Source organism: Linepithema humile, chromosome 7, assembly GCF_040581485.1.
Source record: "Linepithema humile isolate Giens D197 chromosome 7, Lhum_UNIL_v1.0, whole genome shotgun sequence".
In the NCBI taxonomy this organism is placed as follows: Eukaryota; Metazoa; Arthropoda; class Insecta; order Hymenoptera; family Formicidae; genus Linepithema; species Linepithema humile.
This window is the reverse complement of record NC_090134.1, coordinates 17,018,648-17,044,134: the sequence shown is the minus strand read 5'-3', so window position 1 is coordinate 17,044,134 and position 25,487 is coordinate 17,018,648. Positions and strand designations below refer to the sequence as shown.

The 25,487-nt window shown below is 36.4% G+C and overlaps 1 protein-coding gene and 1 long non-coding RNA gene across 7 annotated transcripts in view; one reads left to right on the top strand and one right to left on the bottom strand.

The window, feature by feature from the left end:
* The window catches only part of Synd (protein kinase C and casein kinase substrate in neurons protein Synd), a 49,434-nt gene that overhangs the window by 12,762 nt on the left and 11,185 nt on the right, over window positions 1-25,487 (bottom strand). The window contains exon 1 of one of the 6 annotated variants that reach the window (XM_067359355.1): window positions 11,409-11,664. The exons of the other annotated variants lie outside the window; for them this stretch is intronic. The gene's annotated coding sequence lies outside the window, so the exon portion shown is untranslated. Of the gene's footprint in view, window positions 1-11,408; window positions 11,665-25,487 lie in introns of those variants that run through there. 6 annotated transcript variants of the gene reach the window in all.
* Window positions 19,321-20,621, top strand: LOC137001123 (uncharacterized). The gene is made up of 2 exons (XR_010891254.1): window positions 19,321-20,188; window positions 20,360-20,621. It is a non-coding gene; the product is annotated as an uncharacterized lncRNA (long non-coding RNA).

Genomic DNA, 25,487 nt, shown 5'->3' with positions numbered 1-25,487 from the left:
TCGCTCGCATTTTTGTAAATGGCAAGGTCGGGTCACCGCAGTCATAAATCAAGCATTAATTTAGAATTTTTTTCCAGATTGTGCCACATTGCCCAAACTAATATAAACTTTTGATAATTGCAACTGTACATCAGCGTGCAATTATATACTTTCATTCATTAACATATCAGAAAAAATTCCTTTAAATAAAATTCTCGCACATAAAAAATCCAGAATTTTTTAGCAATAATTAAGATACGGATTGTATCGGTATTTTGCGGTGCTTAATTAGTTTTGCGACAATTACGCAATTAGGTTTGCGTTAAGTCTCGCAGCTTTTCCTGCGAGTTAACAAGAATTGTCAACAAGAATTGTTTGATGAATGATGGTAAAATACATTCGGTAGCGACCCGATTTCACGCTGATGACGTGTGCAAAAGAGAAATATGACCGGTATCGCATGCTGAATCATTACTATCGCGCCTTCGTTTTGTTATGTCACCATTATCGCCTGCAAGGATGTCTGGTGCATCGTGTGCGCTATAATACCTTGCCGAGTATCTTTTCGAGCGTGCACGTGTGCGTTTACCTTCATTCGAAGTCGCGTTGCTCTCGTATATGCATCAGCGCGAGGGTGCGGAATTGCACAATGTATCATGCAGTACTCGCAAAAGTGGATATCGAAAATATTCGCTACATTTTTAACTTTTGTTATAAATGTGTTTTCCACTGTAAATTAAAAATGCAACAAGTTAATTTTTATATGATGCAATTTCAATAATATATTTTAGAAAATATTTAAATATTAAAAAATTGTAAAAAAGAACATTTATTTATATAGAAAATGTCAAAGTTAAATCTTCCTTCGTAAATTGCCAATCGAATATTCCACGGAAATGTAATTATCTGCTCGTCCAGCGATTGAACTTTGTGCGGTCATTGAATTTTTTTAACGCTCCGTTTGCAAATGACATCATGCATTCATCTCTGCCTTGATTAAAATGCGCCTGATGACCGAGTATGAGGAAAACATTGATAAGATAAAGGGTGCATTGTACATAAATAAAGGTGACTAACCGTGATCGCGTAAAGAGAATGTGAACGCTCTTCACAATGTGGTCTTTAAATAGCACGATACCAAGCAAGGTTTTATATAAAATTATTTATACCACCTTCTTTATTTATCGTTACATAAATAACAACGGAATCTATATAAGCGATATCAATGAACGGTTACGTTGCGGCTTCGCGGTGATCGCCGGCATCGTGATTTAAATGACCGCATATAGTCCGCAGCAAGAGCGCCATTGCGGCAGACACGTTTATCCGAAAAATCCGAATTAATTATCTTACGCGTGTGTAATGTCATTAATTAAATTTTCAGCCGTTCTAGTTCAGAAGTAGGACGACATGTAGTAGAATCTCATTGCGACAATTTTAATGAATGTTGCGTCTTTCGTATCGTTCATTACGCGCTTCGTTGACCCACTATTGCCACCGCAAAATGCAGTAGAAGTTTGATAATTGAATGAGTTAGCGTTAAAACGCAACTTCTATTTTTAAATATATTTACGAAGAATATTATATTCTTATGTAATTCTATTGTAAATCTGAATTTTTTACATATACTAGCGTGTGCTATTGCATATCTGCGAAATTGGAGACAATATTAAACAAAGGTTATTTTGAGGATCACTTATCATGCTTGATCTGAATCGTGACGTACGAATTGGCTGAAAGCCAAGAGTTTCATACATCTTCAATTTGCATTCGACCCAATGCTTTGATATGTCGGTGATACATTAATAGCAAGTGATAAACTTCGCCAAGTTGTAGATTATTGATTGAATATCGATGTGCGCGACGTTTGAGTTTCAGATATCATTTAAAGATTAAATATTCACATGTGTGTGTTTGTGTGCGGTCGTCGCAATCGATTATTATTGATCTGACGTAATTATAGGATGCCAGCATGGGATTATAAATAACTGCCGCGGACGCATTGTAATGACACTAATGATATTCTTACGCCATGTACGAGAGTCAGATCATCGATGCATTCGAGCGAATGACATATTCTCTGATGCCGTCACACTTGAGTCATTGCGTGGCGTTTATTGTTTTGACTGAGAGTTCTTCGAGTATTTATAGATTTCAAAATCATCGATAATAGAATTTATATCTACAAGAAAAAAATAACACGGAAAATATTATTTTCTTTGAATTTTACCGATTTATTTATGTGAAATTTAATTTTGTAATATACAAAATTAATTTCGAAAAAAGTAATCAAATTTTTTAATTGTGCTTTCAAATAATTAATATTTCCTGCATCACTTTTGCGTTATTCATTAATTAAAAAATGACAATGTGATTACGGTTAGAAAAAAAAAAGATATTTCGTGTTTATGCAAGAAGATTAAAATTGCTGTATTCATTTCGTTCTCATATTCTCGTTCAGAAGTCGAGAGGCCAATAGAGATCTCAGGATGGGAATTCGTACCACGGTACGCTTTGAGGACAATGCCGAGGAGATGGCAGTTAAGGAAGTATAGACGGTCTTAAAAGCAACGTCGCGCCACGTTAGGCAAGGAAAACGTCGTTTACGGCGGATTGTACCGGAAGAATATAGACAGGGTATTTATGAGCGCGAAGTTTCTTCGGGGATGAGTCTTTGTATATCGTTTTTGTTATATCTAATCTATGACCCATTTCTGTCAAATGCTGCATTTGCTTTATCAAGGATCTCATTATTCTTACAAGTATCACAGAGATTTCTCCAAAGAATCTCATCGCATAAAAAAAAAAAAATTATTATTCTGTTCTACGTCAAAAATAATTTCTGTGCTAAAAAGGAAGTAAATTATAAAGTAATTTATGAAGAAAATCAGCGATTATCTAAATTAAATTATGTGTGTACATATATTGATAAATGTATTATTATCAAAATCTATTATTATAATTATATTAAATATTTGAGTGTTAAAAATGTATATTAAAGTGTCATAAAGTTTGTTACATAAATTACAGTTTACTAGACATTAACGATATGCGGAAAATATTTTTCGCTCCTAAAACTCGTTTCATTTTAAATAAGAATATCGTTTTTAACGACTTGCGAACCGGCTGGCCGGCTTGCAAGCTGTGAGAAGCGCGAGTCTCACCGTGAACTGGTTTCTAGTGCAAAGCCCCCGACTGGTTCTCCGGCCTAGCTGGCAGTTTAGGGTGCTTTGAAAAGAGACACGATTGTGTAGAGAAATGAAGCTCCGACCACGATTCACGTTTTCGATACGCGCTGCTCGCAGTGTACACATATATTCCGTGTGACCTGCGTGTTTTCTGCAGCTCTTCCTGCAGCCACGATGGTGTCTTTGAACCGAACGCAGTCAACAGTCACGAATGAAGACGTTCTCCATTTTATTTTATAAGTTTTTGCTCTGAGCATAAAATGTTATACAACGTGCCGATTCATCCGGAGAGTATTTGGACGTTCGCGTGATCAAACATCATAAGCCGATGATTAGCGCCTCTTACGACTAGTCGTTTGTCTAGAAATAGCACTGCAAATTGACGTTAAACAGAGAGACAGAGATAACTGCTGTTAGAAAGTCATTATTCGCGCGTTGAACGTCGCGGATGAAGATATTCTATGTTTTTCGTCCCGTTCCGACAGACTCATTCGATTTATTTAAGCCTCCAAATGTCCTGTGTTTGCACAATCAAACCATCGTAAAGCGCTGAACACTGGTTTGTGCTTAGTCATTCGTTTCAATCCTCTAAAATTAACGTTGTAGCATAAAATTGTTGTGGTACTGTATTATTATCGTGGCAAATTGAGTATAATCTATGTTTTTAAGTCCTTCTGAAAGCGTCAAATAAAACGTTCATTCATAGTCACGTAATGTATTTAGTTTATTTTTAATTCCAGCAATTAAGAAGTTTAATTCTAGTTAAATAGAAAATTGTAGTCGTTATAACAAAATAAGAAATTGAATATTTTCATTTGAAAACCCGTTGAAACTACACGATTTCAAAATTTATGTCTGAAAAATTGGATCTGTGAAGTTAGCACGACATTCTATTAAAAAAACAATTACAGTTCCAGTAGCATTTTTCATAATTCTACAGTTCCTTATAAAAATAAAAAAAAGTTCCGTAATTTGAACTGTAGAACTATGAAAAGTGCTATTGGAACTGTAATTGTTTTTTTTTATATTAATAGAATGTCGTGCTAACTTCACAGATCGCGAAAAATTAAGCTCCACGTGATCGGTTGGCCATTACACCCAGATGGCGAATTAAACAGTTTTGCTCCGTCGACGAGCGCGCGCCCGATATTACATTTTCCGATAATCGAACGCGGAACAATTACGGCGCGCCATGCGAAGATAATGATCCGGCCTGTGACGTGGTTTGTGGGCAACGCAGGACGTCTGCGTACGACAGTGAATCATGACGACGATGGGCTGCCGTTTGCAGAGTGACGACAGCTTGGTCAACGATACCTAACCAGCTGTGGCGCAGTTACTGTTTACAATTACACCTCCGCGAATTTATGTTCTGAAATCTGGGTTAATGCAAGCCCTGTTAGTGGCAAGAGCTCACGATTATTCACGCGGCATTACGTTCACATATAATTCAGTAAACAAACTCGGTTTAAAAGATGCGATATCAATGAGGAAGATCGATATCTCAATTGAATTTCCGACTTTTCTCATATATATGTTATATGTAGAAATATAATATTACAATGTGATAGAATATGTATCATATGTTTGTCTCATTTGTATTATTCGAGAAAATTTGACAGGACACGAACAGTCGATGATCTGTTTACACGAGGCAAACAACAAACACTTTAAATTGTCCGTCCATTACTGACTTCGGTTGAGCGAAAAGAATAATATATGGATCGATGTGAATTCGGAGTTGTTAATGTTCGTGAACCGTTTTTTGCAGAATCATTTACAAATCGAGCTAGCGATCGATGCAAATAACGAAATAATCGTTGGCCTCTTTTGCACGTATTAAACTTATATTACTATATTATCCCGACAACTAATATTTTTGTTCATTATACTCGTTATATTATTATTGACAGCTGCCACTCCCATATATTTTAATGACACACGTTAAGGAACATTCTTTTTTTAAACGACAATCATTATTTTCAACGTTAAAGTATCAATAACTTTTCAGTTATAAAGCAAGAAAGATGCAAGTGTAGAAACTGACTTAACATATGTTTATGTCAAGAAAATTATCCTGATTATCTTCAGCAGAGTGGATTTTAATTATCACTAACGTCTACTTCGATTTTATCGATTATATATTATATCTTTAGCAGTAGTAACCGCTAGACATATAGATTTGCGTTCGCTATTTTGATTTTGAACCTGAAAATCTAGTTTCAAAAGTAGGTCATGCCTCGTTCCGATACTTTGTCGTTGAATTAACTGAAACGCTGGCGTCATCTCGCACTTCAGTAGACGTAAACTCGTGCAAGTGTCACAAACAATTTCCCTCCCACGCGCTGTATCATTGTCAATACATATTTTTGTACAATCAATATTTAGAAAAAAAGCCCATTTTGAAAAAATATTTTCCTGCAAACTGTTTGGACAATCGATATTCTGTGAATTAAGAGAATTTTAACAGTATTATTGGCATATTCTGTCAGTCTTCTTTACTATATTTTTCATTATTAATTTGTTAATCGCCTACTTTGTAGATGTGCTACAAATACGTTGGTTTTGTTTGCAGATATTTTAAGCGCCTTTCCGCGAAGTGTTGCGATGTTGCATTGTTCGAACTATTCGCGATCGATCGTGGACGCGAATAGGGGAAGATTAAAAATTTCCTGGCACGTCGCCAATGCTCAGAAGACTCAAAAATTTCACGAAGCAGAACAAGCACGGAATCCTTCGCGTGCGTCTGTCTGATGATAATTTTCGTAATTGAAATGCGGGCCGTGATGGTCGACAAAGTTGCGGTCGCATCGCGATAAATGGACGAAGGTATTCTCTTCACTAAAAAAACTCTGAAGAAATATGAATACCGTGTATTTCAAGCGCATACTCTTTTATATTGCACACACAGTGACGTTTATGGACGAGCGAAGACGCCGGCTGCGCAGGAAAATAGTTTTTCGATTATACGCTTCATGCAACGCGTTCAAATTTTTCTCGGATAAATCCAAATTTATTTTCTTATTCTAAAAATATTTCTTATGCAATATTGTATGTGCACGTGATATTTTATCCCCGTTTGCAGCTTTTCAGCTTACATTTCATTTCGACAAAAGTTCTTCATAAATATTTTTCATTACTCTCAATATTTTGAATGAATAGTTTTGTTCTAAAAAATTCAGACTTGTTACAAATTCAAGAATTAATTTTATTAATTGACTATGTAAATCGCATGAAAATATTCGTGTTCGCAGCTATGATAAATCTACAAGATTTATCATTCCTAATTGCTGCCGTACATATCCGTGGGATATATATGCGGCGATGAGATAGGTTGATTAATCTCAGATCGTTTACGAACAAGCGGCCATGAAAAAGCGTGAACTTCACACTTTAGCCTTTTACCGAGCTTTCTAATGCATTTATCAGCATTCTTCGGCGTGAATTTTCTTGCACACTATCGGTCACCTGTATTTTACTGTTATCAGACCTGATTATCTGTCCCAGCCGGTTTAACAAGACGTACCGGTAACGCGTAACGCGGCGAGACTGCAGTTATGTACCCAGCAACGTAGTGCGTTACGACTGTCAAAGGGAATGTAACAACGAATAAATTATAGATAAATTACGGTGCTCATTACGGACGGGTTACGGACAAAGGAGGGCCATGTCAGTAACCTCCACGTCCTCACCGGAGTTCACAATTCCGCACGCCGATGGCCGGCGATAGATTTGCATCCGTCGAAGGCTTGCACGCCATCGTCGTCTGTCGTTACGTAAAATAAATGATCGATTTCCATCGGCGCCGCCGTCGGCGAGGACGATGTTTACAATGCGTCTTTTGATCAACGTTCAATCGCGCTGTGTTCCGCACACAATTAGCCTGGTGTTTATGAAATCAGCCACCATTTTCAGAATTATATATATAATTTTGGCTCTTTCCCAAAGTTTTCTGAAATTCTTGATCCAAAAATATGGAATGTCAATACCACGTTTTCGTAATACAGTTAATAACAGCTTTTCTATTTCAGCCAGAATCGATTTGAGTCATAGTACTTTTCGATAGAATTCTTGAGACTACGTAAAAAATTTCTGAAAAAAGTTAAAAATCCACGGAAATTGTGTAAATTTCAAGAATTTGATCATAATTTTTATATAATTGATAAAGAATCGATACCGTTAAAAATGATAAAATTACGTAAACGGCTCAATTGAAAGCGACCAATTTTACGCTTATGCAGCTTGTAAGGCCCGCAGCGTTTCTCAAGAGTATTACGAAGAAGACGGTGCAGCCCTTGCAGATAACCGTTATGTTATAGTTCGCACTTTAACGAGCGTCAGGGTAGCTGGTCTTTTATTAGCTGAGATGCTGGAACCACTATTTGCGGTTGTTAGAGTGCAGAAATTCATGCAGGATGATCCCGAAGGTGCAATTAGCCGAAGCTGCTCCCATTGGCCTTGAAGTGAGGACTGTTAATCCACCTGTACGATCCTTAAAGGCTCCTTCAGGCTAAGATTATTCATCTCGAGGGGGATGAAAGTCTCGAATCCGGGATCAACCTTGCAAAGCCGAGATTCAAACGCTTATCGGGAATATCGTGTAAGTATTTTCACGAAGTATCGCATTTCTGCGTTTCACCAAACTTTGACTAAAAGTTGGAAACAAGTTGGAACAAAATGGAAAATAATTTATCAAAAATTTATAAATAAATTTAGATAACTTTAGAAATGTTGGAAATTGAGAATCACATTAATGCTACGCTATGTAAGTTAAACAGAGAGATTTAAATTAATTTATCCTGCTAATTTAATCATCGATTATCGCTATTAACATAATTACATTCTTTGCACGTATAATTTAAGATTAAAAAAAAATTCAAAACAGCATGCAGTATATTACATGTCGACTACTTTAAAATAGTTTAGCTTTTTAAAAGTTCGACGGAGCATACGTTAAACAAAAGCAGTGATGCATGCATAGAAAATGGCAGGAAGACGCGGCACAATGGCACGATTCTTTTCAGTGGGAGAGATGAATTTTACGAGAGAGACGAATACAAAAGATACTGTTGCGAAAAAGGACTCTCTTATCGATTGGATGAAACTACCTACTTCTTATATCTCGCTCGATACACAATCTCGCCGCTATATGATCGGGAGAAGCTATCGTATCAGCGTTCCGGTTAGAATTTTAGCATATTATATTCCATGTCGTGCTTTATCAGGTTCGCCCTTCTGCGAAAAACTCCAAAAGAATGATTACTACTGCGATATCTACGATCGCAAAGTTGTGAAGTTATATTTTCTTCGCGATATGCTACAGAATTTTATATTCCGTATAATAATGTATTATAATAAAGTCATAGTTTTTGCAAATCAATAATTTAATTCAATTAACGCGATTTGTTTAATGCGATAGAAAGTTTAATCGATAAATATCAATTCCACCGTAGACTCGAAACGTTAATTTGTCACTTAAATTATTAAGTAATATTTGGCGAAGTATAAGTTTCACACGAGGCGCGTAATATCTTCCGCGCGCTAAGTGTCTTATATTTTTCTTCGCACGATACCTCGCCTCGTGCGAAGTGTCAAGAACTCTGGCGCGAAAGACGGGAAAATGGATGAGAGCCGCAAGTAGGATGACAGAAGAAAGGATTTTGAAATATGTGGAGCGTAAAGAGGCCGACAAATTTCAGCGTTTGTTCCCATCGAATCGTGACAGACTGATAGTCTCTCTCTCTCTCTAGCCGTCATTACCAGATTATATCATTTGGATAGCTCGTTGATGCAACGCGATAAAATTGTCCCCATCAAAGGGGAAAGGAAGAAAAAGATTAAATATTTTATAACAATCTCGTATTAGTAATAGAAAAAATTATATATATATATATATAGCACATTATATTAACTATCTGATGCTGAAAATTCCCATTCAAAATGTTAATTAAGTAATTAAATAATAAGTAAGACTCTCTCGTGTCGACGAGAAAGACCCGCGATTATGAATACGCGCGCTTAATGAGAATCAGTGCAATAATTAAGCGTAATGAAAGTTAATTATTAAATTATTTCGTTGTATGATTTTTCTCTCGCTACCGGCCGACTACAGAGAAAGATCCTTGTTATAGTTCCCCGTGCGTGGACGTTGTTGATTATACTCCCCCCATGCGATAAGCATATTCGGACCCTCGCTAATGCAATTCCACGAGCCTTGATCGAATTAGTTTCTGAACGAGGCGAGCCAAGGTTAATAATGACCAAGTACGGGATGTAACGTGACATCGATTAAATCGTGCGACCCAATTTGTGCTAAAAATACCTTCTCGCGATGAGTAATCTATGAAAGTGTTTCCTAAAATGTGCGCACGATGTAACAGTTCGTGGGAGAAGATTTCTGTGATTTTTAAAATACAGAGTGCACTATTTATCAAGATTGCAATAAAATTCCTGGGAGATTGCATTATCAATCGTGTGCGAAAATTTCGAGTTTTTTTAGAGCGCAAAAATGGTCGAGGCTCTGTCTGGATGCTACGAAGGTAACCGTTAGCTCCTAAATAGCGTTTGTTGTGCACGATAAATAAGCATGGACAGGTTGGGCAGCAGGTACCTGCGAAAGGGATCTCGCCGGGGGAGAAAAGGGCGAGGTCTTTCGAGCGTGATTATGTGCGTGAACGCGCGCACCGAAGCGCATCGTTAACACATGTACGTATGAGGAGGAACACGGTCCAGCAGCTCTTTGTATATTACGCCGTGTTTCAAAGATGCGCGCGGTTTCGCCGTAGAAAAAAAAAGGAATGCAGCGACATGTATAGCGACCCTTGAAGATTTTACGCTTCCTGAAATGCACTAATTAGAGGGCTTTTCGTTGCATTCGTAGGCATTTCATTGTACGCATAAGAACACGAAATAGAAATATATTCTCTATTCATCTCTGCTAGTTTCCGATATTTTAAAAATAATTTAAACATCGGCATATCGAAATACTTGCACGCATTTTATTTTAATCAATCCTTTCAATTATGATGAAAAGCAATCATTAATACAATCCTGCATATTTTCCTTAAGTTTCTGAGCTTTTAATTAAAGCTTGATTTTTAGATATGCGTGATCGTGTGTGTTCAAACAAAGCGTTTAAACAAGATCAGCTGACTTAGCATTTTTCGATTTCTTAATTCCTGGCATTAACATACTTTGGCAACCGAGCTTTGTTTTCAAACTTCATTATGACGTGATTCTCTTGCACCCAAGTGCAGAATTATCAAACGTGTTACAAAAACAAATCCATACGCATCGCATAGGAGCGACGCACACAGGTCTACAGGATGTCGCCCGCAGCGATGCGTGTCCGTGACTGACTCGCACTGATAGATGCATGCACGAGAACTCCGTGTTTAATGTTTCTTAAGGTCAGCCAATTTAATGTTCGTGTACACCGCACTTCTATCTATATGGAAACTTAATGCGAATGAAGGTGCGCGGTCTTGAAAAATTAGCTAGCTAAAAATAACTGATATACTCATACGCATACAATAATAATGGCTTTCCATTTAATTGTTGACAATACGCAAATGGTGAAAAGTGATACGCGCACGACCAAATATAAAGAGTTGCTCACGACTATCGCCATTCCCCATCGCTATTTCAAGAATGACCTGATGAGTAACGCAAATGTTATGCGACCTTGCGGAAGCTGTTAAGTAATGCGCTTAAAGCCCTCCAGACCAGCCCTCTTAAGCTGCGACGCGCGTTAATGAGTTGCACTTAACGCATACTTTTTACATCGATTGTGTTCTGCGAGTCTCTCTTTTTACGCTCGGAATTTTCCATCCACATTGAATATCGTCGAGTTCGCACCGCTTCGCAGCTAATTTCGAGCAACAAAACACCAATTAAATTTGGAAGAAGCATAGATCTAGTCGAGACCAATTACTGATCGGCAATTCTAAAGTTCAAAGTCAAGATCTTCCGCTGAAACTTCGGTGAAACAGACGCAGCCGGCGTCGGGATCGAGATTAACTCCGAACAGATGCGAGAAATCCGAACTTCGTTACTTCCGCTCGGATCGGAGCGGATGCCAAATCAGGGCCAAAATCAAAGGCTCACACGGCGGCGTACGTACTATCGGTTTCTCAGATTTTATGAGTTGGCGCGGCAAGCTTTAGCCGCAAGCTTCGCTAAATACGCTTGAACCTAACGCTCGAACCGAACGGATCCGACTGACAGAGCGCAATTTCCTACCTTCGCGGCGCATGGTTGAGCGATGCAGCTCGTCACAAACGGAATGCTTTCCCGATTTCACTGACACGCGCACAACCACGGTGACACGTCCGAAGCGACACGCACTGCTTCGATAAAAGCGACTGGGAGGGAAAACCCAGGATGCCACCACGTTCCGTACGGATTTATAAATAACGCGGACGGTGCTGCACGTCGGACGTGTGCGCGATCCACGCGACACGATGGTCGGACATGGACTGACGTAGAAGAAGGCTCGCGCGTTGCGGGCGATGCGCTCGCAGCTCTCGCACAGCTGAATGATCGTGAGAAAGAATACCTGTTATTACGCGACACGCCAGTGTAACAGGTAGCGCGCTCTCCTCCGACGAGGAACCCCGTTAAGCCTCGCAACACCAACGGGGGTAATCAAATTACCCCGTCGTAATTTTTCCACCGTAATTTAAGCCTGAATAAATTCTTCCCATTGTTACGTATTTTTTTACAATCCATCTGTGCGCAGCTAGTTCCAAGTTTCTATTACTTTGCATTGTATTCTAAATAATTTTTTTTTCTGCGAAAGGAAGTGACAAATTACACGATAATTTCTACCCAAATTCAAGCGATGCAAAATGAACAAATTACGCGACTTGACATCATTATGCAAACGTGATTATTCCAAGTGCTAATTATCTATAGATGTAAATGGATTTATGTAAACACTAGTGACAATATATTAATTAACTCGATATTATTAACAAGTCAGAATATTAATTAAAGTAAATAAATTATTTGAAAAGAATCAATTGTGCGTTAATTAAAATTGCGAAGCGATAGAAATAGTTTCTCTGACATATTTTTTTATATGAATTATGTTGCTTTTGTCATACTTAAAAGTCATTAGTAATCGATTATACGGAGTTATTCCAAAGTCGACAAGTTTTTATGTTAATAATGTCTGGCGTACACATAAAAAAAAAACAGAAAAAAAAAATAAGAATGTTAAATCAATAAGCTTTCTCGATTGTTGCTGAAGGTCGATATAGTAAAACGAAGATGAGACTTACGTAAGGATACACTCGTCGCAAAAGCTGATTTACATATAGTGCTAATTATGCCTCTGTGCGGCCATTGAAGACGCATATACGACTCCGGTCAAGGCTGATCATACCGCGGAATGTCTCACGTTTAAAGATCGCAGGTATAGAATATTCAAAGTCACATCTAATTGCTTAACAATCAAAATTGGTTTCAGTTTTTTTTATCACAAATGTTTAGAACGTTTAGAACGCGACTATGATACTTAGAGTACTCTTAAATCGTCCGAAGTTTGCATATCTCTCTTTTTTTACATTTCTTTATAGCGTCACTTTCCGGAGCATAGATATGGCGAAATTACTCCCAGATAATACATAAAAAGAGAGCGAAAGGAACAACGGAGGATAATGAACTTGGCTGATTAATGGAGGTAACAAGCACGACACGGTAAAACTGCTTAATTGTACATTCTTATTAGTGTTTTTGTGCGACTTGTCTTACTCGCTGCAAAACTGCTGGTATTCATCAGACTGTAACCAAGGTCAGTGCTTACATGTATATTATCTAACGGTGACTTCAATCTGCGACATGTTTAAGAATGCAATGAAAGTGAGAGTGAACATTTACAGCAGTTTGTTTGTCTCGATCTTTGACTTCAACTTTCCTTTCTTTCTTTTCCACTTGTGATTGCACTTGTTTATATTTGAATCAAACTTTTACTGCTTAAGTGACATCCGCATTGCGTTTCAGTGTTTCAGAAAAAAATGTTATCAGAACATTTTTATTCGTATGCATTATAACACCGTGTCTCTCGATTGCCTTCTGAAATACTTTCACGGTAATATTTCCATAAATTTAATTGGCAAAATATTTTACTCATTAATAAATATTTCGAAACTGACAGCTTCGTCTTGTACATGTTTTCTCTAAATTAAATTTTGCATGTTAAATTAATTTTGCATCTTATTTTATTATTTTACAAATAATTTACTCGGCTGCACTATGCATGATTATACTTTAACTATGTACATATATGTATGCGTGCATATTGCTATACCGGACATGCTGATTATCCTATCCGAGAAACCAGGTACCTTCATTATTCTAAATAGTTAAAGGCTTATACTTTCCGATCAATATCTTTTCTCTCTGTCATCTTGATTATTCCTTCAATATTTTTCAAGTATTTTAAAAAAAGTACTTTAGTCTCTATAAGATTATTTTCCAATGAGATTATTTTCAAAGTCCATTAATTATAATTTTGTAAATAACGGAATTTTCACATCATTATCGTAAAATAATAATAAATCTTGTCTTATAATAATTTGTCAATATTATACTTTTAATACTATTATTATATTTTTTATACATTTTTGTGAACTTATAGCTTTCCCAATATTTAACTGCAAAATTTCATAAGTTATCGAAAAAGATTCTCTTGTGAATACTTGTGTCATATTGTAATACTGTTTATTGCCTACGGATTGGCAAAAAATGGCGAACAAAGAGCAATCAAGAGACGCCATATATGTTTCTTGTCTCTATCGATTAAGCTACCGATTGAAAAGCATAAGAGGATTAGCTTCCTAGTCGAGTACAATGCGAGAGGCCGTATTTGTGTCTAATCCTATTACAAATCCATTGGTCTCTGATTATGCTATGCGTTGCCTTTTAGTACCGCAAAACAGTAAAAATGTGCGGACGAAACTTCGCAAAGTATCACGATCAATACCGCTGACGTTTGCAGACCTCGGAATACTACCCTGCCGTCTCTTGAATTTTATGCATAAAGCATTAGAATATCAAAGTTCAGGCAGATAACCTTGAATGCAAATTAAGTTATTAAATAAGATGCGGATTAATTCCAGAATGACTTAATCAATATCTTCACGCAACAATATCACATTCTTATTTTATAAATATGAAAGAAAAGTATAAAGCGAAGTATAAAGTTTGAAACATTAACTTGCGCGGTGTTCTGCGGGAAAAATACTACTCGCTCCGCCTGTGATCCGTTGACGACAATGTATTATTCATTCGCGGCTTTATTATTTTGCGGAAACGCCGTAGCGTCCTGATTGGCTATTCAGGAACTCTCGAACGTCGCGCATCACCTCCTCTTAACTCGAATGTCCCGTAACGCTCGTACAGATAATGCATGCAAACTCAGTCTGATTGACTTAATGAGGATGTACCCCCAGTGGTCCGCATGGCGAGTGCGAAATACGTACGCATGGTCTCGGAGCAAACGTTCATATTACCTCGCCAATAGAAGTTACCGTATTTCCTGCATGTAAGACGGAACTATCGTACACGCTAGGAACTTGGCGATAATTCGGTAAATATCTCAATTAGCAGAACAGATTCGCGACATTTCGCAGTAGTTTCTATAATATGCAAATTGAATATTGCTCGCAGCATTTCCTTTCGTTTCTATATTCATAATTGTAAGATTGTAATACATTTTTCATTATGCAAGAATTTGCAGCTTTCTTTTTAATTTACATTTATTTCAATTTATATTTCTCATATCATTATTTTTAAATGTTGGGCGAAAAAAAATGCTATACTGTGTAACAATTTAACTCGTTAAAAAATGGGTAGAGATAATGTAACGTCTCGATTCGTTTTCTACGACGCTGTCGCCTTCCTGCAGTGGACAGAGCTAATGCTAATTAACGCGTCATCGGATGTGCACACGGCGTTCGCTGCTTGTCTGAGATGCCGAGAGGCAGATGCACCGCCAACGAGTGCAGTCCTCCTGCCTGGCAGCCATGCACGATGGTGTTTCGCTTTAGGAATTACGACGCTCGGACGTTCCGGCATTTTTCCTCTCTTGCCCGCTCATTTTCCGTTCCTCGTATACGGCGGCCGCGCCGCCGCACGCGCATTGCACAATTAATTGCAATCAGCGTAGCGTTTCTCGTTACTTTCCTGACGCTTGTTCGTCGGGAGGAATCCCCGGGTATAATAGCGTTGCTCGCGGTGAAGTGGAACTTCAAGAGCGCGTCGTTCCAGTCAATGACATTTACAACTTCGGAGACTCCGAAATGATATGAAATCTTTGCTATGTTTATTAATGTAAAAGTTTCTTTAGCATACGCATTCTAAAATAATCAAGATCAGTATGCATTACGTAAAAAAGTATACGATGCATAATGTTTTAAAGTACATGCTGTCGCGTAGAAAGATTGCGCGAAGCGGATTGCCATGAAACCATTGCAAACAAGATTGAGATAAAAGATTACAATCGACATATTTTTCGTATTTGTCAAGAAAGTTGAATAAATATGACAATGTTATCGCGTGGTGCAGATGGTATCAAAGGTTTTTCAAAGTGTAAAGCTAGCTTTGAATTTTTCAATAAAGCTGCTGAATTGCTCAGAATAAATGTAAAAGATGCAAAGAAATAAATGCAACGCATTAATAGCATATCCGTAATTAATTTTCGTGAAATATGTAAATTTTGATATGTAAAATAAATGTTATCGTACCACTTTATTTCACTTTTGAATGTTACGTGAATGAATTTGCTTCGCGAGTTTCGCGAATCACAAATTCACTTCGTTGCGCATCGTGTTACTTAATTGCGATTGCTGCATTTAGTTACGTGTGCGCGAATCTGTTTTGCCCGCCGTACTCACTTGTATCGCAACGAAAGCAATTTATGAGAGATCGCATAACGCGGGCGTTAAATGATTCGAGCGGCCGGCGGTGTGATGTGCGAAGTTTCGTGCAGTCTGGATGAGAATTCTGAAGCATCTGATTCATCGACGCGTTCGCGGTTAATCAAGCGATCATTACAACGGCTAACGGGGGCTTCTTGCTAAAATTTAAATATCATTTGCATCTATAAGCATATTAAGAGGCAAATTTGCTACTGCGACGACACAGAAGAGCAATTGTTTTTAACGTTGCTGCGAACATCAAGCGGATTTTGCGTGATTCATAAAGCGAATCGTTTATCGCCTTACGACGTATCACGCGATCGGCCTTGAAAATATTTATCGTCGTGCAAGATGTCAGATTGTAGAGACAGTGAGGCTGTTCGATCGACGACAGCCAAACTATACAACGGAGGACTTTACGATGGGCAGAAGCGTCTCTCTCGCGCTATAACGGGAAGTGAAGAAGTCGCTCGAATTCACTTCGTGGGAACCGAAGAAAGAGAATCGTTACTTGTTTCGCGTACCGGATAGCATCTGAGAATCTAGAAGTACGGCGCAATTATGTAAGATTAGATTTTTCGATTGCGAAACTGGAGCACCCAGACAATTTAGATCTCTGAGGTGTGGAATATCTTCTACGCATGGAAAAGGAAAGTTCTAACGGCCAATTATATTCTGATACATGCCAAAGCTGAAATTAACAGTTCAAGCAAACTGGAAACAGTTACTTTTTCCTTCTCTTATTGCCGATTAAATTTCTTTCGTAAAATTAATTCTTTCTGCCAGAATATTTAAATATCTTACCGGCACTTCCTGTTTGAGATTTTTGTGTGAGAGCTCTTTGAAAAAAATATAATTTCATAAATAGATAATGTAAGAATTTTATAATGTGATAGAACGTGTATTATATGCTTGTCTCATTATGTATCGAAAATGTCAAGGTTGTAAAAATGATCAGGAAAAGTAGCGATTTATGATGCATTCTTCACGGAAAGGGAGGATTGGCTTCGTAACCTGTTGTATAGTGTGGTGATAAAGAAAGTTCAATGTGAAACAGCTTTACACACGCAGGGAATGCAGTTATGAGTCATCTGCCACATTATGCAAAAGACGTCGTGTCATTCGCTGGTTATCCGCGTATAATAATACATTCACGATAAGTCCGACATCGAGCAGGAATATCGACAATTGGGTAGTGACAAACTGATAAATTATTATCGTGTTACTTCTTCGTTCGCATGCAAATATTGATCCAGTTTTTACGAACAGAAATAAAGCAAAGAGAGAATTCTACTTGCTGGTATTTTTTTCAAAAAGCTTTTTCACGCGAAAATCTTAAACAGAAGTGATAAGAAAAAAAGTTACAAGAAAGTGCAATTTGCAAAAGTTAAAACCTATTTGTATACATATTGTACAAGAATTATATACATATATGTATAACTCTTTGAGTGCGGATTTTTTTTATAGAAATTAAGTTTTATCATTTCGTTGTAAGAGAATGATAATTAATGTAATAATAATATATACTATCAAAATTACTTTTAAATAGCGCAATCTAAATCCAAGAGAAAGAGTCGATATAAATTCATGCAAACGACATCCAAGATTAGGTCGTTCGTTGTCGCTAGAGAACTCGCTTGCGTAAGACGGGTTCAGAGACTTAAATCAGTAGATAGTGATATCTAAACCTGACGGTTGCCAAGCTCGATCGCGCAACAGATAGTACTCGACGTAATCAATGGATGGTGTGTTCCGGTTGTTGCCCACTATTCTTCAAAGATCGTAAGGACGACCGATGCTGATATACGAAATGAGAAATTCTTCTTTCATTCCGAACGCGTATTTTGAAACGCTTATCGCGGCTACATCTTTCAGCAGTAGGAAGTGTATCGCGACGAGATTTTTGAAGTTTTATCGCAGGAAATTTTTTTACTGATATATAAAAAGATATACAATCATTTTTCATGTTACGGAATAAAGAGAGAGAGATTTGCGATAAACTGTATGACGAATATTAGATAAAGTCGTAAAGCACAATTTAAAACAAAAGCGTTATATAAACATGTAAAAATTCACCTGTCCGAAAATAAATGACAATAAATAAAATAATTTGAAAAGTATTCTTCTATTAAAATAGAGGAATCTAGAAAAATGAAGAATAATAATTAAACCTTTCACAAAAGTTAATGAAAAATAAATAGAGTGTTTTTATAAAATACACTAATAAACTTATAAGAGCTGAATGATTTTCTTTCACAAGCGGGTGTGTGAAAATGCAAAAAAACCTTGATCCTCTTTAACCTAAGAAAAAATATTAGCTGTTAAGTGCGACTGTGTCAGTAAAAGGGTCAAGCCGACGAGCGTGACGCAAGAGTCGTCTGGCGTCTTAATTGCATTCATAAACGATTCGGACGAAGTCGTTGATACCGTTTGAGCCGCAGTCAACTCGGGCAAACATTATCTTCATCACGTCTCGCGCGGGATCCCTTCGGAGGAGCAGCTATTGTGAGTTCGTCCGGCTTCATCCACGATTTTTTCTCCGACCGACATTCTGCCGAGAATAGCATCGCACAACGATACGGCGGCTCTTTTCGTTCGGTTGATGACGCAAATACGCACAATGTGCATCATGTCACCGTGTGGGTTTTTACGTGTCCTTCATCGCACGTATCTTCACAAATTTATTACGGCAGACGGTCTGACTTATTTTTACTTTCGCATGATTATATGCGTTGGCGTTAGATAGGTAGAAAAAAATGCAAATAATTCTCAAATCTCTTGATAAATCCAAAAACAATGTAAAAAAATTGAATAGGAAATCATTAATTACTTCTCAATTTTTTACATTAAACGTCTTGGTGATTTGCAGTAATTTCTATATATAAAAAATTCACTTCAATATAAATATTAAAAATATACTTTAATTAAGAAATCAGATAATTGCTAAATTATCTGCATTAAGTAGAACAAAATAACAATATTTCGTTTTGTAAAGCGTATAAAGCAGTTTTCATAAATAATAAATTCGAGAGTATCTCATATAATCTCAGTGAAATAAAATACTTCAAACGATTTTCATAAAATTTGCATCGGTTGTTATTTATGCAAAAGCAAATACATGCATAAATAGATGCGACAAAATGTAATGCATACGAAAAATAACAGCAAAATGCTTCACTATCTTTAAAACGGCATTTATCTAATTCCAATAAATCTACAATTTTTTTATTTATTACTGCAATAACTTCATATCATTTTATTTTTATACAAATATCCGTTATCTTTTTGCCATAAAAAAGAGATAATACAGTAATTCTTAACTTTCTCAATTTATCATTCTATATTAATGCGTAACTTTAACTGTAATCCTGATAAATTCAATCAGATATAGACCAATTAAAACGTCTAATAAAATTTGCAACAACAATAAAGATAATTTCAAAAATAAAAAGTGATATAACAAAATATCTATATACATTCTACAAAGGCTAAAAAATCGAAGTGCAATTAAGAGATGGCGTTTAATCGAGAATGTTTGCAAAGTATTCCGAGCCCATTGCGAGCATGTTGAGAAGAGAGAAGTGGATCGTTCGTTCTGAAATTGGAATCCCAAAATCGGGGTCGACTTCGACTGATATCTCTGCTAGTAGTTGATAGTTATGCTCTGCATGCATTGATCCCTTATGCACCGCAATGGTATCTCGAATTGGGACACTATCGCCAATTCGGACGATATTATCCGACCAAAGATTATTACCGAACTTCATTCCGATCGAATTTACGCATCCGCAGTTCTTGATTAGCGCGCAATTAAAACAAAGAAATACGAAAGAGATCGTAAAAAAAAAATAAAATCCCGCGAGTAGACCTAAAGCTTTCGAGATCGCACATCCAGTTATTTCTTTAGTAGCGACTTAATTAATTGATTAGGCGAATAATACGGCACATAAGCACACATATAACACATGTATCCTTTTATGGATCGTTTGGGTTCTAGAGAGCACGGAGAAAGCGGCCATGTATTACACTGACAATGAGACAGCAGATTGCACTATTTTAGCGCTACACCTAATCGACGATGGATTTTGCGCGAGGCAGGTTAGAATTATGATCTCGATAAGCACAATAAGTGTGCGCACAGCAGCCTATAGCAAACAGGTAGAACTAGTCGCGGCATGAGGTGTAATAGCGTGCAATTTTGACTGTAAGGCGTTATTCCTCGCATTAACTCATTAACTTTAATGATCCGCACGATTTGTTCTCTCTTAGCACCGTTTCACTCCCAAGGCCCGGAGCATTCGGAGCACGAAAGCACTTGAATAATGGAAATGTAAGGAGGACACGCCACACACCGAGCATTGTCAATGCACCAGCTGTTGCAACAACAAGTGCGATTGATCTACATCCGATCGATGCGGAGGTGAATCTATGCGACGCGTTAAATCTATGCAGATCAAACTTCTCGATCTTCCGTCGCGGCAGGAATACGCCTTAATTCTTCTCAAGTCAATTATTATTGTTTAGTTATTATTATTTCTAATTCTATATATCGCATTACTTGTAATAATAAATTTTATACATGCAGAAATATGTTTAACATTTTAGAGGAAACTGTTCAGATATTAAAATTTCCGAGAGCCAAATCTTCGTGATGTCCTTGTTATTATAATTACAGCGTTATTAATACTGAGAACTAAATTCCTTTTTACAATAAAATATATTTCGTTTTTAAATCCAAGATAAAACAGAATGTGAATCAAGTTGTCAGCTATTACCCATTAATTTCTCTTCTGGGAGAACTGGAAAAAATTTAGATAAAACAAAAAGATCAGTGTCCATTACGGTTCTCGTGATAGGAACGGACTCGGTTTTATATCAGACAGCGAATTCCCATATTCCTAGCTGCGCTCTATATTTTCACGTGATAAATTGCGAAAGCAGCTGGAGATTTTTAGATGCGGGCGTGTCGAGCAAACAAATAAATTTTACCGGAGTGGTCCTTTCTGTCTGGCGCCAGAGATTACATTGTTAAAGCAAAAAAAATAAAATACTGTGTGTTGTTTCAAATAACTTTGCGGTTATTTTTAAGCACGACGGAAGTCCGACGAAGTCTTTTCGTGAAACTGTCGTCACTTCCTGGTATAAGTTTCAAGTATTCTGTCCTTAATTTCGATGTCACTGTTTTAATTTCCGCCAAGAGAACTTATCGGGAATCGTTAATGCCACGCTCGCATAGTGCGTCTTTGAAAATTACAGATCAATCAATCACGCTCTGCCAAAAAAAAAAAAAAAATTTATCCAACATCTAATTTTATAGTGCTCAAACAATTTATTCAAAATTGACGTGCTCATCATAACTTTAATATTCAATTTTACTTTGTATTAAGCTCAACTAATTTTAATCTTGCGTTGTAATAATGAAACATGAATTTTATAGTTATTTTATACTTATTTTTTCCCTTTATAAATCCTCTACATGATCAGTTTCTTTAAAAAGCGGGCAATATCCCAATCCCTTCTCGCAATTAGTTTTTTACATCGGATAACACGCTCGCCGTTAAAAACCTGTCAGCATACGGTCGGGTTATGGACAAGATTAACGGTAAGGAAGAGAGAGAGATAGATGTGACCCGGCAGAAAAAGAAAGTGTAGGAGCCATTTCTCCGGCGCGGGGACGTTACCGTGGATACGTGCAGATTTCTCGACGAAAGCAAGAGAGTGCACCCACTCTAAAGTGTAACGCGCGATGTCGATGGAAACTTAATCTGTAATCGAGCCGATCATCGATCGGATTGGCGCTTGCTATGAATATGAGAAAGCTCGGTGAAATGATAGTTTAGACCACCCAAGAAAATTTAAATTTCTGCACTATAAAACAATTTTCAGGAGCCTTTCAAAAGTTGAAAATTCTTTCTAGTATTGTATATTAAATTATTATACATTAAATTAAATTAAATAGATGAATTAAAATATATATTTTCTTAAAAAAAGGCAAATTTGTATTTGGAAAAAAATTAAATATGTCTCTTATATCGAGTATCAATAAAGTAAATCGTACTTTTATAGATAAACAATTCATTCAACTTATTTACTTTCAATTTACTAAGTTTCTTTCCAGAAAGCACTCGCAATTGCTATACTTGCTTTGGTACAAAAATTTGTTATGTCACTAATTCATTTCCCGATCTTATTTAGCCGTCTTTATGCTCTCCAATATTTGTATCGAAAAACCCAACTTGCGGAAGGTGGTTCTGCTGAAAATCGATTTCTATTCGATAAGCGTGTTTATAAAAAATTGACTCGTTAGAGAAAGCCCGTGGTATACTTAATTGCCAATTTCCAGTCGCTTTAACCCAAATCGGCGACCTAACATACATTCGCAGCTAACGCGGCTGCACGTTAATTATTACGCAGACCGATTTTGGCTCGCTAATTGCACGATTTGTGCTTGAGATAATCACGCAATGTAAATGTACAAATTATTAAGAAGAATATTAAAGATAATTGGAATTTTTAATTTTTAATTTCGTCTTCGAACTTTTTATCGTTGCTTTATATGTGATAACAATACGAGATAAATTATTGACAAGTGGCATAAATAAAATTCCACCTATGTCCAACATATTTTCTTCACACTTATAAAATGTGAATATAAATATAAAAGGCTTTTATTTAAATATATGTTGTAAATCCCAGATTTAGTGAGAATATAAAATAAATTAAAAAATGTATTCCAGATATTTCATCTATGATCAATGACCAAGCAGATTTTGAAATAAATTATTGTCATCTTAAAAAATCTTTAAACATGGAATCAAATATTTAATATTTTTCAAATTCATGATTATATAAGTTCTTGCATGGCTCTTTTGGTTATTTATTATTTCGAGGTTGATGCATCACGTTATACAAATATTTATACGCGTATCCACAATTCGTTCGTTTGACTACTTTATTTTAGAAGAACTTTTAAATCTGAACACCAACACAGACCCATTTGTGTAAATTAAGAAAAGTTCAACTACGCCAGAAAGTACAGGAAGGACGTTCGCAATCTCAAAAACACGACTTTGCACTAATTCAACGAGACAATTGTGAGAGCAAGACGCGCGAGAGAGACGGCAAACTTTTTCTGCGCGCTCGCAGAGAAATCATTCGCGGACGAAAGTTCCGTGATTTTAAAGCGGGTCGCGCGACGAGTTCGCTTTCGAGAGAGTTCGCGGTAAAAATCGCGCGAAGATATGCATGATGATGCGTGCATAAGTACTTCGCGTGGTCATTCGTCATTATGCACGCGACGTACGTCGATATCTTCTGTCAGCGTTAGCAGTCATTCAATGACTCATGAACGCGTGTACTGCGGCGCGCATGCTGACTTCGATGGCGAAACAATCGATTATCGGAGACAAGGAATCATTTGCATTTTCCGGTAGTTGGGAATAGAAATGTTCAATAGTGCTTTAATACAGTGCGTTAAATACGAGAGAAATACTTGAAAATACATTTATATCTGAAGGTAAACGTCTTCAAACTTTTTATCGTTGCTTTATATGTGATAACAATACGAGATAAATTATTGACAAGTGGCATAAATAAAATTCCACCTATGTCCAACATATTTTCTTCACGCTTATAAAATGTGAATATAAATATAAAAGGTTTTTATTTAAATATATGTTGTAAATCCCAGATTTAGTGAGAATATAAAATAAATTAAAAAATGTATTCCAGATATTTCATCTATGATCAATGACCAATGTAGATTTTGAAATAAATTATTGTCATCTTAAAAAATCTTTAAAAAAATTGCAGAAATTTTTGTAAAAAATTCATGAAACATTCAGATTTTTTTATAACAAAGATTCGATTATGAAAGAATCAGAAAAAAAGATATCTCGATGGGTACATTGCCCGATAGAAAAGCGCATAAGATATCAGAAATAGATCGTCTTATTGTGTACTCGAACGTCACAAACGTGATCAGAAAATCGATTGACCTGCCCGCGCGTGATATTTATAGGAAGCGAGTTCCGTACTTCACGTTCTACTTGCTGAAGCACTTGATCGCAGTCTTCCTGTATTATCGGAAACAGTAGAAGCATTCAAAAACATCACTGTCTTTTTATTGATTTATATTAAAATTGTTAATAGGAATAAAATTGTGATATATATATATATATATATATATATATATATATATATATATATATATATATATATATATAATCGATTCTTTTACTTTTTATGAAATCATACATCAGAAATCACGCGAATATTCCTTTAATAATTCCCTCAGCTGAAACTTATTGATCCACTTAATTATGGAATTTGATATTGAAAATTAAGTGACTTTAGCTTGACGATAAAATCATGTAATTAATGATTTGTTTGACTGTAATAAAGATAATGAAAAACTGTATCTACACATACATTAAGAAGTTCAAAGCAAAGGAACAGCGGGCGAATGTTGATACACCATATATAAACAATCGCTTTAAAACGTTAGCTAATTATACGCTTCTCATAACAGTACCTATAATAAAGTGCTTCGTTACAACATCAATGATGTGCTATAAATATCAATTCATCGCTTATCTAATCTTGATCGTAAAAAATTCATACATAATGTGAATGAAACTGGATTTCTCTCTGTTTCTTTTTACACGTTCGCGTACGTAAATATGAATACTACACGTGTACTTCCAGGTTTTTATATCAGGCGCACAAAAAATCGCGTATTTTCTGTCAAAAATCTCTGATAAACTTGTAGTCCAAATAGCAAAAATGTTAATAGAACAAATATCTTTTTAAATAGTTTTCAATATTCAACATTAAATATCATTGTAATAAATTCCTAACTTTCTGTCAAAGCACATTCTATTTAAAATTAAAATAAATAAATAGATTTTGAAAACAATATTTCTGCCTTTCATAGTTAACTCACAAAAAAATATATATTTATATCTCATAATTGAGACTCGTTAATTGATATTTTTGTTAAAAAAATTGAGCAAGGAATTTATAGTCGACAAAAAGTACATAATGTTTGAGACACCGCGTATACACCAACTTGAGCTTAGTGGGAGCTCTGTAGAAAGAAGCATGTTCTCAAGCGAGAACTAGAATAAGAGGAATTAAATAGAATCTGCTGTGCCTTTATAAGGGTGGCCGATTGTTACGTATTCACCTGCTACCTTGTGCCCCACAAAAGTCTAGATGTGACGCTTGATATCGATTTCTTTCCCAAGGTTGTCCCTTGAAATATCTCGCCTAGAGAAAGAAATGTTCCCTTCTCGATAAAAGAAACGCATTTCGTGTCGTGTCCGAGTTTTTAAAGCTACTCATCGAGTTATCCGGAGAAAAGTTTACATGCCACGCAGAGCATTGTTCTCGAATG